Consider the following 13808-nt stretch of genomic DNA (forward strand, 5'->3'; position numbering starts at 1 on the left):
GAGTCAGAGATATTAATGTTTATATTGGACAGACTCCTGTTGATGGTTGGGTCTATGGTGCATTTACTGTAAATTACATCAGGATCTAATTAGCCTTTCTTAAGTGAAGCCTAGTTCCATTACTTTTCCTAGATTTAGACATAAAATACTGGGAGGGTGGAAAATCCTAAAGTGTGAGGACAGTTCAAAAGACACCAAGGTACCATGCTAACAATTGTCAGTTTAACATTGTCTGGGTTAAAGCAGTCAAGTAAACACTGCATGTTCTGATTATGGCATGGGAAAACATTTTCAGACGCAGGAAATGTCTGAAAGTATGTGCCTTAAAAAATAGTTAAATAGCAAGGATGCTTGGGAAGACAGAAATCCATGGGGTTGCTTCTGTCTCCCAAGATGAGGCAGGGAGAGGCTGTCAGTTTGAGGCATTGCCCAGCACCTGAGTGCTGACACCCACACCTGGGCCGGTGTTGCTGTTTGAGGACTGGACCAGCTGTGAGGAAGGAACTTTTAAATTTGGACATTGTTGACAGGTGCGTGTTTGACAGCACTAAGACTGGAGCTGAGGCAGTGTCCGGAATTTGTAGGATACATGAGAATTAATATTTTTTAGGAGGAGGGACAGAGACAGCAGCAGAAGAGATGGGCAAAGGTACTTGTCAGCTGTTGGCTCAGAAAACTCCCTGAATCAATGTACAACACCTGTCTGTGATTGCTGTATACAAATGCAGCAAAGCTTTGTCTTGATTGTAGTTAGAAACAGATTGTCCTTATAGTTTTTTTTAATCCCATTTTAATTTATGAGGATGACTGGACCTTGAGTTGCTGGTTAGTGTCATGTCTAAAGTGCTTAAGACTTAAGAAGAGTATCAGAACACAGAAAAATTTCTGTGTCTTGTGCCCTTGAGAGTCAATCCAGCCACTTCTAAGCAAAATGTGGCTGACTGACCTAAGCCAACTGGTCACTGATGAAGGTCTGTCACCCATCAATGGTTCACAAAAATCCAGTGGATGGGCTCTGCTGCTGCTCCTTGCCTAGTGTTGTCCAACTTTCATTTCAGAAGTAAAACATTCCTGCACACAAACAAAAGCGCTTGTGGCATCTCCCATAGTTACTGCTACGAAGCAGAAATTAAGTTTGTGAACTCGTGTAATATTGTAATTCTGTCTGAGAAGTTTTTCTAAAAAGCCACATAACTCCAGAGAAAAAGACATTCTCATGTGCAGGACTGACCACTGTGCATCATAAATTAAGTGCTTTGGCTTTTCTCTGGGTTCCTAGCCAAGTCCAATTCTATTTTCTTTCCAGTTTACTTCTCTTCCCTTTTGTTACTTCTCCTACCTTTTGCTTTCCTTCTCGGAGTTCGGGTGTCTGTTTAAGGGAAATGATTCAAGAAAGAGTAGCATATTTACAGTTCCCTATTCTTATGAAAGACCTGTATTAACTACCACTGGTAAAAAAAAAAAAAAATAAAAAAAAAAAATAAAAAACAAAAAAAAAAAAAAAAAAACAAAAAAAACCAAAAAAAAAACACAAAAAAACCCCCAAAACAACAACAACAACAACAAAAAAAAAAAAAAAAAAAACAAAAAAAAAAAAAACAAACAAAAAAAACCAAAACAAACAAACAAAAAAAAAAAAACAAAACAAAAAAAAAACCACTTTTATCAACTTTGGATGAAGTGATGATTGCTAAAATCCCGGATCCTGGATCATCCACCAGTAGCAGACGGCTTCAGAAGGATCACAGAAGAAAAAATGCAGTTGCCTGTTAGTCATACTTTTGGCCAAGCACCATCTGAATGGGGGGTTTCGTTTGGTTTGAGCTTTATTTTGAAAGTGCGAGTAACTTCATTTCGTCCTGGCTTTCCAGTTTAATTCAATTGCTATGCAAGACGAAAAGCAGCTTTCCTTCAATGAGCTCTGAATTTTTGAAGTTCTGGGGTTGTTGCTCAACCAACCGAAGAGACGATGTATTGGAGGAGAAGCCTCTACTGAAACTGCTGCTTTGTGAGCCAAGACATCGGCTTGCTGGCTGCAGGAAGGAGGAGACAGCTCATTATCTGGGTGCTGGGAGCCAGTGTGTTGGAGAGTCTCCTCTTCCTGCTCCACAAGCACTGAGGCGTCTCTGAGGTAAGCAAAACAGCAATGCGATACTCCCTAGGCTTATCAACCACTATCAGCTGGATCTCCTGTTTGCTCCAGACTCCACCTTTACTTGGAAGGTGCTTGCAATTCCATGAGGTAATTCCTCCTCCCAGCGCTGTGGCTTCTTACCACGACCATGTGCTCCTAGCGTGAGCCAGGACAGAAAATGAAAAAAGTCTACCCCGACGTCCCTGTGCAACTTCTTCTTTCTCCATCCTGCCGGGGACGGCTGTTGAGCTTCGTGTGCTTTGGCTCTGACCATGTCGGCGGCGGTCGGTCCGGCTGGGAAGGGAAGGAGGGAGGGCACAGCCATCGCCCTCCCGCCTGCCCGGCGGCCCCGCCGGCTGCCCTGGGCACCGGAGGCTGTCGCTCCCCGGCCGCCCCACCGCCGGCTTAGCCACAGGTGCGGGGTAACACCTGCTCGGTTGGCACCGGAGCCGGTATAAATCTGCGTTATTTTGATTAAGCTCGGATTGATTAGGAACAGGTCCGGGCTAACATACCATAAACACCTATTAAACCGAAATAAATACGTCTACAGGGGGCTCAGCTTAAACGGGTGCAGCTTTGCCTGCACGGGAGGCGCGGAGGTGGCGGCGGGCGCCGCACACGGCGGCCCCCACGGAGCGCGGTCCCGACGGGTCTGGGCACACGGCCCCGGTGCGGGTGCCCGATGGCGGTGACCGACGGAGGCGGGCGGGCGGGCGCCGTCGGGGCAGGAAAGCCCGTCCGGGCTGACGTCGCTGCGAGAGGGGGCGGGACGGGGTTCCCCGTGGGAGGCGGGTGAGGACCGCGCCGTGCCGGTGGCTCCCGAGGAGCCCTATCCCGGGGGACGGGGTCGATCCGTCGCCACGGCAACCTCCGGCCCGCTGCGGGAGGGGGCGCAGGCAGCGGGCGGCGGTGGCGGGCTCGGTCCCGCCGTCCCTGCGGGGCTCCCCCCGCGGCTCCGAGGAGCGCCCGGCAGCGGCTGCTCGCTATTCCTGGCTGTCCTGCGAGGGGCGCGCCTCTGGTCCCCTCCCCATGCCATCCGCGATCCTGAGGCGGTGTCCCGGGGCTCCCTGCGAGTCCCTGGGAACACGGAACGGCGGCGGGAGGGGCGGGGTGCGAGCGGAGCCTTTGGGAGGGAGGGGGCACGGCGCTCCCGGCCCGCTGTGGCCGGGGGTCAGAGCCGCAGAGCAGCGGGACCTTTCCAAGGAGCGAAGCCCTCCCGGCTTCGCGGGGAGCCCGCCCCGCCCGGCGGACAGGGACGCGGGATACGCGGCGTCCCGTTCCCGGAAAGAACAATGGCCGTGCGGAAACCAGGCGGCTTCTCCAGCCCAGCCGGGGCTTCCCTCCGGGATGCGCTGGCCTGCCCGACCTCCGCCCTTGCAGGCGGCCGCGTCCTCCCCTCGCTGCCCGCGTGTGCAGCCGCACCATTGTGGGACTGCGCGGAAGCGTGGGAGGGGTGATTGCACGAGGAAAATCATTCCCTGCGAACAGGGAATCGGTTTCTGTGTCACTGCAAGGGCAGCCCGGCCTGTCGCCCCTCCCTGACCCTGCAAATCTGCCTGGAGCCCGTCCCCGATTTTCTCCTCCGAGCCGGCTCCCGCTGGAGCGTACATGAGCCGAGTGTTGTGGTACCGAGCCGGCTCTGAGCCTGGCTAATAACTGTAAGCACAGCACAAAACTGTTCTGCTTAGAAATATAATAGGAAAACTGATGGGTTTAACTTCTTTCACTGCATATTATTATTTATAGCGCTATCCAAAATAATTTCAACTTTTATGTTAAGGAGTTACTGAAGTGGAAGAGGAACAAATTCCTTCACTTTATTTTCATACTTGGCAAAATGAAGGTGAGAAAAAAAACAATTAAAGTAAATATTTTGATCTTTAAGTGGTTAGACAGTAGAATTTTTATGTCTGTAATTTTTTTTCACAACATGAGCAACAAATCATTATTTTTACTGTTACCTGTTTTACTTGCAAATGCAGTACAGATCTTTCTGGATTTCGTGCCCCTGTGCATTCCTTCTGTGCAGGCTTTCATTTTAGTATAAGTTAGACTGGCTTCATGTAGAGAAAATGGAAATTCCTTATAAAGTCAACTTTTCCTTAAATGAAGTCTTCTGTGGATGATTCAGTACTGAATGTGATGCTTAGACAGCAAATTTTATTTTGGAAAAGCAAAACGATGTGGGGATTTTTTCCTCTAAATCTTACAACTCAACAAAATGGTTAAAAATTGACAGCAGGCATAGCTCGTATTTACCTGATTGAATGCTTTGGTTTTAATTTGTGTTTTGGACAGGTAGAGTACACCACAGACATGCCTGGGCATTTGGCCCTTCTGAGCAGTTTGCCATTGAGGAGGCAGATAACTAAACTCTAAATGCCAATAGAACAATTCCAACACTCACAGATGAACACCTCTTCCTTTTTGACCTCCTGACATCCCGAGTTTAGGTGGGTTTAAATTAACCCACCCATGGAGAAACTTACTGTATGAAATGCATGCTTTTATGTACATACTAATAGAAAGTATACATTGAAATACTATTTAATAGAAAGACAAGCAGCATCTGAAAAGCACATAAGCCTAATTGATTCCAGACACAACTGGCCTGGATTTTGTTTCCTCTTATTCCAACTTTCTGACCTTGTAAAAATTATCTTGATTGTGTTATACTAAAACAAGGCCATGATCTTGCAAAAACTACCATGTGTGCTGGAGCTGAGAAGTGCCCAGCAAAGCTCTGTGTACAGAACGAATGCTGACAGCATTAGGCCCAGCACTGCCTGGTTTGTTTTCCCTTGCTTATATCTAATCGTGGTGAAGCAATGGTCTCACTTCTGCTGAAATCTGGGTCTGGGTTTTCATTTTTAAGGGGGGTGAAAAATGTGTAGTGAAACTTATGATTTGTGGTGAATGATAGCTTTAAAATTCTTAGAGCAGTTTAAACTGCTGGGATTTTATGGCATTTAGACCAGGGGAAAGAACAGGGAGGGTTTAAAAACACATATTGCCTGTAATTTTTTTTCAGTTGTGTGTGCGTGTGTGTGGTGGTATCTCTGTTTTTCAGAAGATTGTTTCTAGGGATTGGTGGGAGGGTTGAAGGACTTACTGGCTTTGATGATAACCCTTACAATACCGTTGTGCCTTTGTATAAACATGCACGAAAGACCCAGGACAGCAGAGTGTTCTGTGTTGGTGCTGGAGATCTTCTATTAATATTTTCTGCTTGAAAAAATCCAAGGCCTGGGTACACTGATCCTTTTATTACAATAACTGCTGCTGCTCTTTCTATTTGGGAATCTGTGTCTTGCTAGCCTTAAATCTCTGTGGAGAGTAGTGGAAAAAAAAGGGCCTTTCTAGCATATTGAACTTATGATCCCTCTCCTTATTTCTCTGAAGGCTCTCCTTTTGGTTTTTCTTTCTGGATCAAGAATAAACTGTGTATTTGGGCCTTTGTCAGCAAGGTTCCCATGGGGCAATCCTTGTAAGCACTGGGATTGCCTGTTTAGTAGCAGGGAGGCTTATAAAAAGCAACTCCAGGTGGAAGTGGGCCTTTTCCTGCTCCTCCCTTCATCCTGCTGCAATTCCCTTTCATCCAAGCTCTGAGAACTGCCTGCCATTCAGACTAAGGTACAAAACTAAGAGAGTTGTACTCCCTTGACCAAGACATTAGTGTCTGCCTTCACTTAAGCTGATTTGTTATTTTTCTGGGAAGTTTTGTTCTATATAATATACTATGTCAACTTCTGGTGGTTGTACAACAGCCACCAGAATATAACTCAAAAAGCTAAGCCTAGCTCTGAAGAAAGTGAGCAGCTTTTATGCATCATGAAACTTGGTTTCCAAGAAGTTGGCATCAATATGACTGCCATCACATTTGGGATTTTTTACCTACCATGTCAACATTTCTTATTTCCCAACAGATTGCAAGGTGGACATGGTGTGTGGTATGTTATTTATTAAATAAAAAAGCCTGAGAGCATGTGCAGTGTTCTGACTCAAAAGTCATGTTAGTAACCTGCTACACCAAAGATGAATGTTCGTGCCAGCAATGCATCTGTTATCTTTATCTTTTAGCAACTACTTTACAGCTTTTCTGTTAAGTTATAGACAAGCTCCAGGTAAAAACCTGCTGCCTTGGAAGCCGTGATACAATCTGTGCACTCAGTGCGAAAAATTCGGCGTGTTCTGGCTTGTGTTTTTTAAGAGAGAAAACAATTGGTCCATTGCTGCTGAGCTGTGCTGTTCTGTGCAGCACTGCCAAACTGGGCAGCCTTTGGAGTGTGACCTGTGGCATTACAGATGTGCCTCACATCCCCTCCCTTCTCAGACACCACTGGATGAGGACACGAGATCTTCCCACCTTAGCTGAAACAAGCAGGTTCTGTTGATCTTCCCAGAGTGTACCAGCAAATACAATGATTGTGTAAGTTGCTTGTCATACTCAAAGTATAAACAAACTTGTGCACAGAAGAGGTGAGTTTCTGCCAAGCTTTCAGGGGAGTTCCCTCAGTGCTGCAGAGCCTGCAGGGAGGAACTGAGAGGAACAAGGTGTTCCTCTTAAAGGATAAAACAAATTTTAGATACTTATGCAAAACAGAAACAGAAAACGTGCAGAATGGCATGATACAAATTGAGATGTTGTCTGGTGATGGTGGTGCTTTTAACACTGACCTATGGCTCCAGCTTTGTTTCTTCATGTTTGGCACATCAGAGAACACCTCTGCTTTCCAATCATGTCAGCACGAGTGACAAATATGCAGCACCTCATGGAATCAGATCTTACATGTCTCCTATGAAGTGTAAGCATGAAGTGACATATTCCTTTATTTGTGAGCTGGTATTGCCAGAGTACATTTTGTTTTAAGGTTCAATTAATGGTGTAGTCTATTAAATACTTAGCTGATTAGAAGTCTGTTGGATTTTTTTTTTTTTTTACAGTGAAGGTGGTGAAGAACTGACACAGGGTGTCAGAGTGGTCAATGTCCCGTCCCTGGAAACATTCAAGGTCAGGTTGGATTGGGATCTGAGCAACCTGATTGAGTTGAAGATGTCCCTGAACATTGCAGGGTGGTTGGACTAGAGGCTCTTGGAGGTCCCTTCTGACCCAAACTGCTCATAGGTTCTATGATCAAACTCTGTCTAGCCAACCAGTTGTTTTGTTTCTTGCAGTGAAGTGCTCCACAAAGGATACATGTGGGGAACTGTGAAGATTGTACAAGTAAGTAAAAGTCCTTACACACTTGCTGAATATATCTCACACTTTTTAAATGTCTCTGTACCCACAATAATTAATAATAAGTGTGAGTGCATTCCCCTTTTCCTCCAAATTGTGCTGTTTCCATACCTAAACATTGATTCATATTTAAAATTTCAGCCCTTAAAGTGTTGTGCTAGTCTGTAACAGAAAAACGTTTCCATAACCTTTAAACTTAACTATATATGAGACTTATTTTCTCATCTTCACAATGTATGAGACTGATGTCTCAGACTGGATCTGAAACAGTGGAAGGAACAATTTCTTTTACTTTTTTTTCCTCTATATTAACATACAGTGATTTTATTTATGTCCCTATATCCTTCTGAAACCAAATTTTCCATGCAAACCATTCTGGAGAGAGAAGGAAAGAGACAGAAGAGATGTCACAAATTACTCTGCTGTAAGGCACCAGGATAGTACCATGATAAAGCCAGTGTACAAATAGACAAAGAATAAACTAACCTGGTGTAATGCAGGGTACATTTATGAAATGTCTCAATAACACCAAGCTAGGAGGACAGTGATGATGTAGATGATCAGTACAGAATTCAAAATGAACTTCACATAGAAAAATAAATTATCAGTTTCATAGAGAAGTCAGGGTAGCTGGTTATAGGGAGTTTGTAGAGCATCACTAACAAAATTGCAGTGGACAATGTAGTGTTCCTGTGAAATGCTCTCTTAGGATTTATCAATAGGTGGCATATGTAAGTCATCAAGAACAAAGTAAAGATGACTCCACTGAGTGCCAGGAAGTTCCCAACTGCCACATTGTCCTTGGTTTCATGGTCTGTGCTGAAAAACAAAGTACAGAACAGGGAGAGAAACAAAGAGATTGTAATACAAAATAAGAGATGTAAAATACAAAAGGAAGTGGTGAAGGAAGGAAGGATATTGAGCCTTAGAAATAATTTTTAGAGGGAATCAGATACATTTTCCAATGTGTAAAAGGTTAGAAGAGGTTTGATCAATTGTTTGTGAATGCTGGTGAAATACCAGAACCAGCTACCTAGGAAGTTCAGGTCTCTTGCTTCGCGGGAAGGTTTCTAAGAACAGGTTAGACAAACATCTGTTGGGGATTGTCTGGGGCTACTTTATCCTATCTTTGTGCAGCCTGGGGGGACCAGATGGCCTCTTCAGATCCCTCTCAGCCCCTTTCCTACAAGTTTACCAAGTGGGGAGGGAAGTGGACCTGAGTTTAATGAGAAAACAGTATCATCCTATTAGTTGATCCTCTTTCAGAATAGAAGAAGAATCAGAAAGAAGCCACATCTAACTTAACTACATAAGTAAATGGATTTTTTAATTGTTGTAGACTTGCAGTTTTATGAAGCATTTAGAAAAACAAGTACATGATTATCAAAAAAGTCATTTAAAAAAGTTATAAAATGGAAAAAAATTAAATGCATTTTTCTCAATGAATATAAGTAGGAAAAATAGTTTATAAGTATTTTTAAAGACAGTTTGTAAATATTTTTCAAGGATATTATAAGTGTGTGTTTGGCCATAAGTTTTACATTGCTTCTCATTTCAAAACAAGCAATGACAACATCCGTAGTTACATCTGAGAATGTCACACCTAAGTACTCCTTGAATATGCAAACCCAGGAGATAATTGTGAGAAATCACTCTTGCTCCCCAGTCCACAGAAGGAACAAGTAATTCAGCGCCTGCTCTGAAAAATCAGTCTGGAAGGACAGACGAATGGAAATGTGAAAGGCAGTGCCTCGCCTCCTCGGCAGGTGAACTCTGTGACTGCGGCGGCGTTTCCTCCTCCTCCCTCCTTCCCTCCCTGCCTGTGTGTTGGGAAGTTCCAGTGAAATATTGCTGCTGTGGAAAGTCCTGCTCACAGCGAGGAGACGTGACCTCTCAGCGAGTCAGATCCAATTTTACAGGCGGCTCTGAGGCAGGGTGGAGCCCGCGCACTGAACTTTGTATTTTAGAAGGAAGTCATGTTGGTGGCAGCCCGTGTTGCTAAGCAGATGAGTTGCCGTATTTTTATTTCAGCTGATACTTTCGGCGGGGGTGTGACTTCATTCTTAGATATGATGCCTTCCATTTATTAAGGACAAAGGTCAGAAATTGCCAGTGCTGCCATAGCTGTGTCTCTCCATATAAGAAGAGGCACATTCTGCTGAGCCGTCAAAGATGGAAATGGGAGTCCTTAATGCTGCTCCTGCACGGTGAAAACAAAACCGACCGTGAAGCTGTCACTTCATGTCACGGTCCAAGAGCGAACGTCCTCACCAGCAGGGATGATGCGGAGTAGGTCAGTTCTGTGGCATTGCTCCATTTTTATAAGAACTCACTACTGCTCCTGATTCAAGAGGTGGTCTGATCTTGTCTCCAGTAGAAGTGGGAACCAGGAGCCTGAGGTGAGCAGTCAGGCACTGGCATGTTAAATCAGAATTCAGATGGAAAGCAAAGTGATCCTGCCTCATATGCGAGCAAACTAAGTGATGAGTCTATTTGGGAGGGACAGTGAGTTGTTTGTCACCTCTGTGCCGCTGGCACTTGGGTGGGTGCTGCCTTCCAGCTCTCCAGATCATCATAGGCAGCATTTTGGAGAGATTGAATGCAGACAGGACAGTGTAAACAGGCTGGGGACAGCTGCCCACAGCTGTGCGTGCACCCATGCCACCCACAGTGACAGGTCATGATGTGCAGTGTCACACAGCATTTTCACTTATTCCCCCCTAAAGGTCTTTGGTTGCGTCCTTAGGTTAGCCTTGAGAGAGCTTCATGTGAAAGATACTGCTGCTATCAGAACACTTCCACATAAAAGAATAAATGTTGGGAGTAGAATTTCCCTCTTGTTGCTGGATTCCCAAGGATGAGGCATCAGGGAGTGCTGATGTCCTTCAGGGAGCTTTGTCCCTGAGAAGCCTGACAGGTGAGCAGCATGCAGGCTGCTGGAGCTCGCTGCCTCTCTGCTTTTCTGGTTCAGTGTCCTCAGTTAAGGAGTTCCCTACCACAGAAGTGGCTGTTTGGGCCAGTTCCAGCTTTTGTCACTATGGCTGGCTTGAGTGTAAAAAAAAAAACAAAACAACCAACCCACACAAGTGTCCACCCTGGCTTGCCCTCTGTTCCCTTAGCTTGCTGGTGCCACAGGGTGGCTCCTTGTAGCACTTATATTTCCAGCACTTTTAGTCTTCAGCTGAAGTTGTTAAAGTTGCTCTTTCTGATACGAGTCTGTTGCTTCCTGGTACTTACCAAAATCCACGTGCTCTTGTATTTCAGCATGCTGTGGGTTAGTGGATGATTTCTTCTGAAAAAAGAATGTTTTGTTTTCCTTCAGTTTATGGCATATCAATATCATTTGTGCTCTGTTGGCCGCTACACATCCTCAGTCTCGTGTGCTTCATTGCTCTGTACATTTTGAGAAACTTTGAGTAAAACTTTCACTTGGGAAAGAAAAAGAAACCATTTGACTTTTTCACTTCATTTGACTGAGACAGCGTTCAGAGATTAATAAAATGTGAGTGTGTGTCAGGGTTGTAAGACCTTGGAGCTACTTCCCAGCAACCACGGGACAAAACATGATGCCTTTGCTGGTCTGAGGCTCTGAAATGGCATCCTGAATGCTGAGCCTGAAGTGCTCAGAAGGCAGTTACTCCAAGCACAAGCTTGGGCTCACTGTACGGTTTCACATCTCTCCTTGCATGAATAAAAGTAAAAGCAAGCCTGTGAGAGAGAAGTTGTTGAGTTTTTGGTACATCTGTACAGAATTTCCTCGGGAGCTGCAACTTCCTTCACCAAAGCAAAAAAGCTTTTTAGAGGAAGCCACCTGGAGGGCATGGCAGCAGCACAAATACTTTCTGTCGGAACTGATGCATGGTTTGGACCTTCACAGTGCTGAGCAGGTGAGGAACCAGATGTGCTTAACAGAGCTGTTCTCCAGCAGGGTGGGCTGCTCTGAGCTCTCTGCACAGCGCTCAGCAGCTCTCAAACAAGCTCAATACCTGGACTGTGTTGTCAGGAATGAGGCACAGACTGCTTGGCCCTTGTAGCCTGAAGGCCTCCCTGTGCACAGCTTGTCTGGGGACTCTCAACTTATGAGGTGTCATCTGCCGCCTGCAGAAGTGACAATGTCTAGATCTTAAGATCACATTTCACTGTACCTGGCTGTTAAAACAGATGCTGGTTCTTCAAAGTCTACCGAATAAGTAACCTGCCTTTGTATTTTCATGTGATGCTAAATCATTTGCATTTTGTAGTTCTGATATTTTAAAACAGGTTTAAATGCTGCCCAGTAATCTCAGTGCTGTACTTCTTACAGAGTACATTAACTTATCTCTGCACAGCTATGCCTGTCATACACAGTGACTTGCTCAGCTTGGTACAAACTATCCCCACCTTGAGAGTTTACCTGGTTAGGTAAAGTGTAGCAATTCACTGGGGTTTTGTCGGTACACATACCCTTGCTCTGCAACTGCTGTTGAAATTCTCAGCCATTAATGCAAATTCTTTCTAATCTGTGAGCCAAATGGCTGCCTACATCAGATGGATTACTTCTTCCCAACAGCACACAAAGGGTTGGGTGGCTGGCTACAAGTGAATTTTCATCCCTGTCATCTCTTGGGCATTTTAATAAGCTGTTACCAATAAGGTTAATCATGAAGATGCCATGTTGCTGTTTCCTCACTCTCCTGTGAAGTTGCCTTGTTGGTAACTCGTGGAGTTACAGCTTTCTCTTTGGCGACTGGCTGAAGCACAAGTTAAGGTTTCAAAGAATCTTTACTCTGTAGCTGCTGCACAATGATGTATTTTATCCATGTCTCGTACTACCACTGAGTGTGCATGTGTGTGAACTTGTGCCACACCTTGATGGTGTCCCACCCTGGAGCGGTGAAACCACTGCAGCACTTTTCCCTACTCTCTATTTCCTGTTATTGAGGAGTTAGAGAATGGCTGTAATTCTCCCCCTTCTGTGAAAGTGCTATTTGCAGATTCTGTTTCTTCTGATGTTGGAAAGCGTTGGGAGACTCCCTGCACATTTTTATGACCCGACTAGTAAGCCAGCTGATTCCATAGGCCACGGCCTGGGGATGATTTATGGGACCTGAGGAGCTGGTTCTGTGCCTTCTACAAGACACATGCAGTAGAGGCTGGGGCAATTTTTTTTCCCATGGAACAAACATTTAACCGAGTACCTATCCATGCCCCCCCACCGCTTCTGCCATGCTAATATATCTCTTTTTTAAAAAGAAGTGCAGCATTTCTTTGGTTGGCTCACCCTGTCACCACAATGTGCTTTGAACACTTTTCATGCTTGGCAGCTTTGCGATCTGATTTCTGCTCAACAAGAAACTGAAACAAGTTCTAGAGGGAGCACTGAAGCTGCTGGCAGTTGGTCTCAGAATGAGTTTCTCGCGCCCCTAAATCTTGGAGAACTTAAATCTTTGAAAGCAAGGGGAGTTCCGGGCAAGCTTACGCTACACCAGGGTGCTTGGCTGTCTTGGGGCACACTTAAATGGTACATGCAGAAAATCAGACTTGGGGTAGGTGTTTCTAGGCTGTTTTCTCCCTGATCTGTCAGCATACAGCAAGAGAAAACTGAAACTGACTACATCTGTGTATGTTTGTTGTTTTGTTGTTTGTTTTTTCAAAGAAAAAGAAATGCAAATAAAAATAGAACGATGGTAAACTGGGCAAATTTAGTGAAGGTATAGTTGGGGCATGTGCTGCTTCAAAGCGTTTTGTTTTTAAATACTATTTCCACTTGCTATTTTTAACTTCATAGAAGACCTTGGTGAAGAACAGGGAGTGTATTCTACTGCACCATCACGTGCTATCAGCTTTTCACTGCATTTTTCAGCTGAAAACCTGGGACAGCAACACCACCCCAGTTGCTGGCCTCTTACTGGGCAATTGCATGGGCCCAGTGGCATGGAAGGTGGTGATGCCTCTCAAACTGCTAACCTTCCCTTCTCCCAAAAGTTGCTTTCCCCTAAACCCAAGAGAGACTGAGTAGGCCAGACATGAATGACACAATGTGGAAGAGTGTTGTACTTCCTCTGGCCCTCATGGCTGCAGAATCAACATGGACACCTGGACTGAGGGAGTCAACAACCCAAGAAGTGAGAGAAGCTTTTGACATTCACGTTGTCTGGATCCAGCTCCCAGCTTACTGTGTGTTAAAAGAGTGTAGCGCAAAAGCTGTGTGAGATCCTATGAGCACAGGACGCCTTCTCTCTTTCCCACGGAAAAGATACGAGTGTGGGTGCAGCAAACAGTCCCCTAAAAGGAGTGGCAGGAGTTGGAGGGGGAGGGTGTCCCCGCTCGGGAGCACATGACTTTGTTTTTCCTTCTCCAACCTGCCACAAACAATGATGATAAAAAGTTATCTCGTCAAATGATTCGCTGAAAATTCCTGTAATGCCGAGTATCTTTGCACTGGGTTTACGC

General features: G+C 45.1%; 1 long non-coding RNA gene across 1 annotated transcript; it reads left to right on the forward strand.

The window, feature by feature from the left end:
- Window positions 1–1661: 1661 nt before the first annotated feature.
- Window positions 1662–10823, forward strand: LOC148225459 (uncharacterized). Its single transcript, XR_015807475.1, has 3 exons — window positions 1662–2131; window positions 7082–7361; window positions 9043–10823. It is a non-coding gene; the product is annotated as an uncharacterized LOC148225459 (long non-coding RNA).
- The last annotated feature ends 2985 nt before the right edge of the window (window positions 10824–13808 follow it).

This window comes from Sturnus vulgaris, chromosome 1 (assembly GCF_052056855.1).
Source record: "Sturnus vulgaris isolate bStuVul1 chromosome 1, bStuVul1.hap1, whole genome shotgun sequence".
NCBI lineage: Eukaryota > Metazoa > Chordata > Aves > Passeriformes > Sturnidae > Sturnus > Sturnus vulgaris.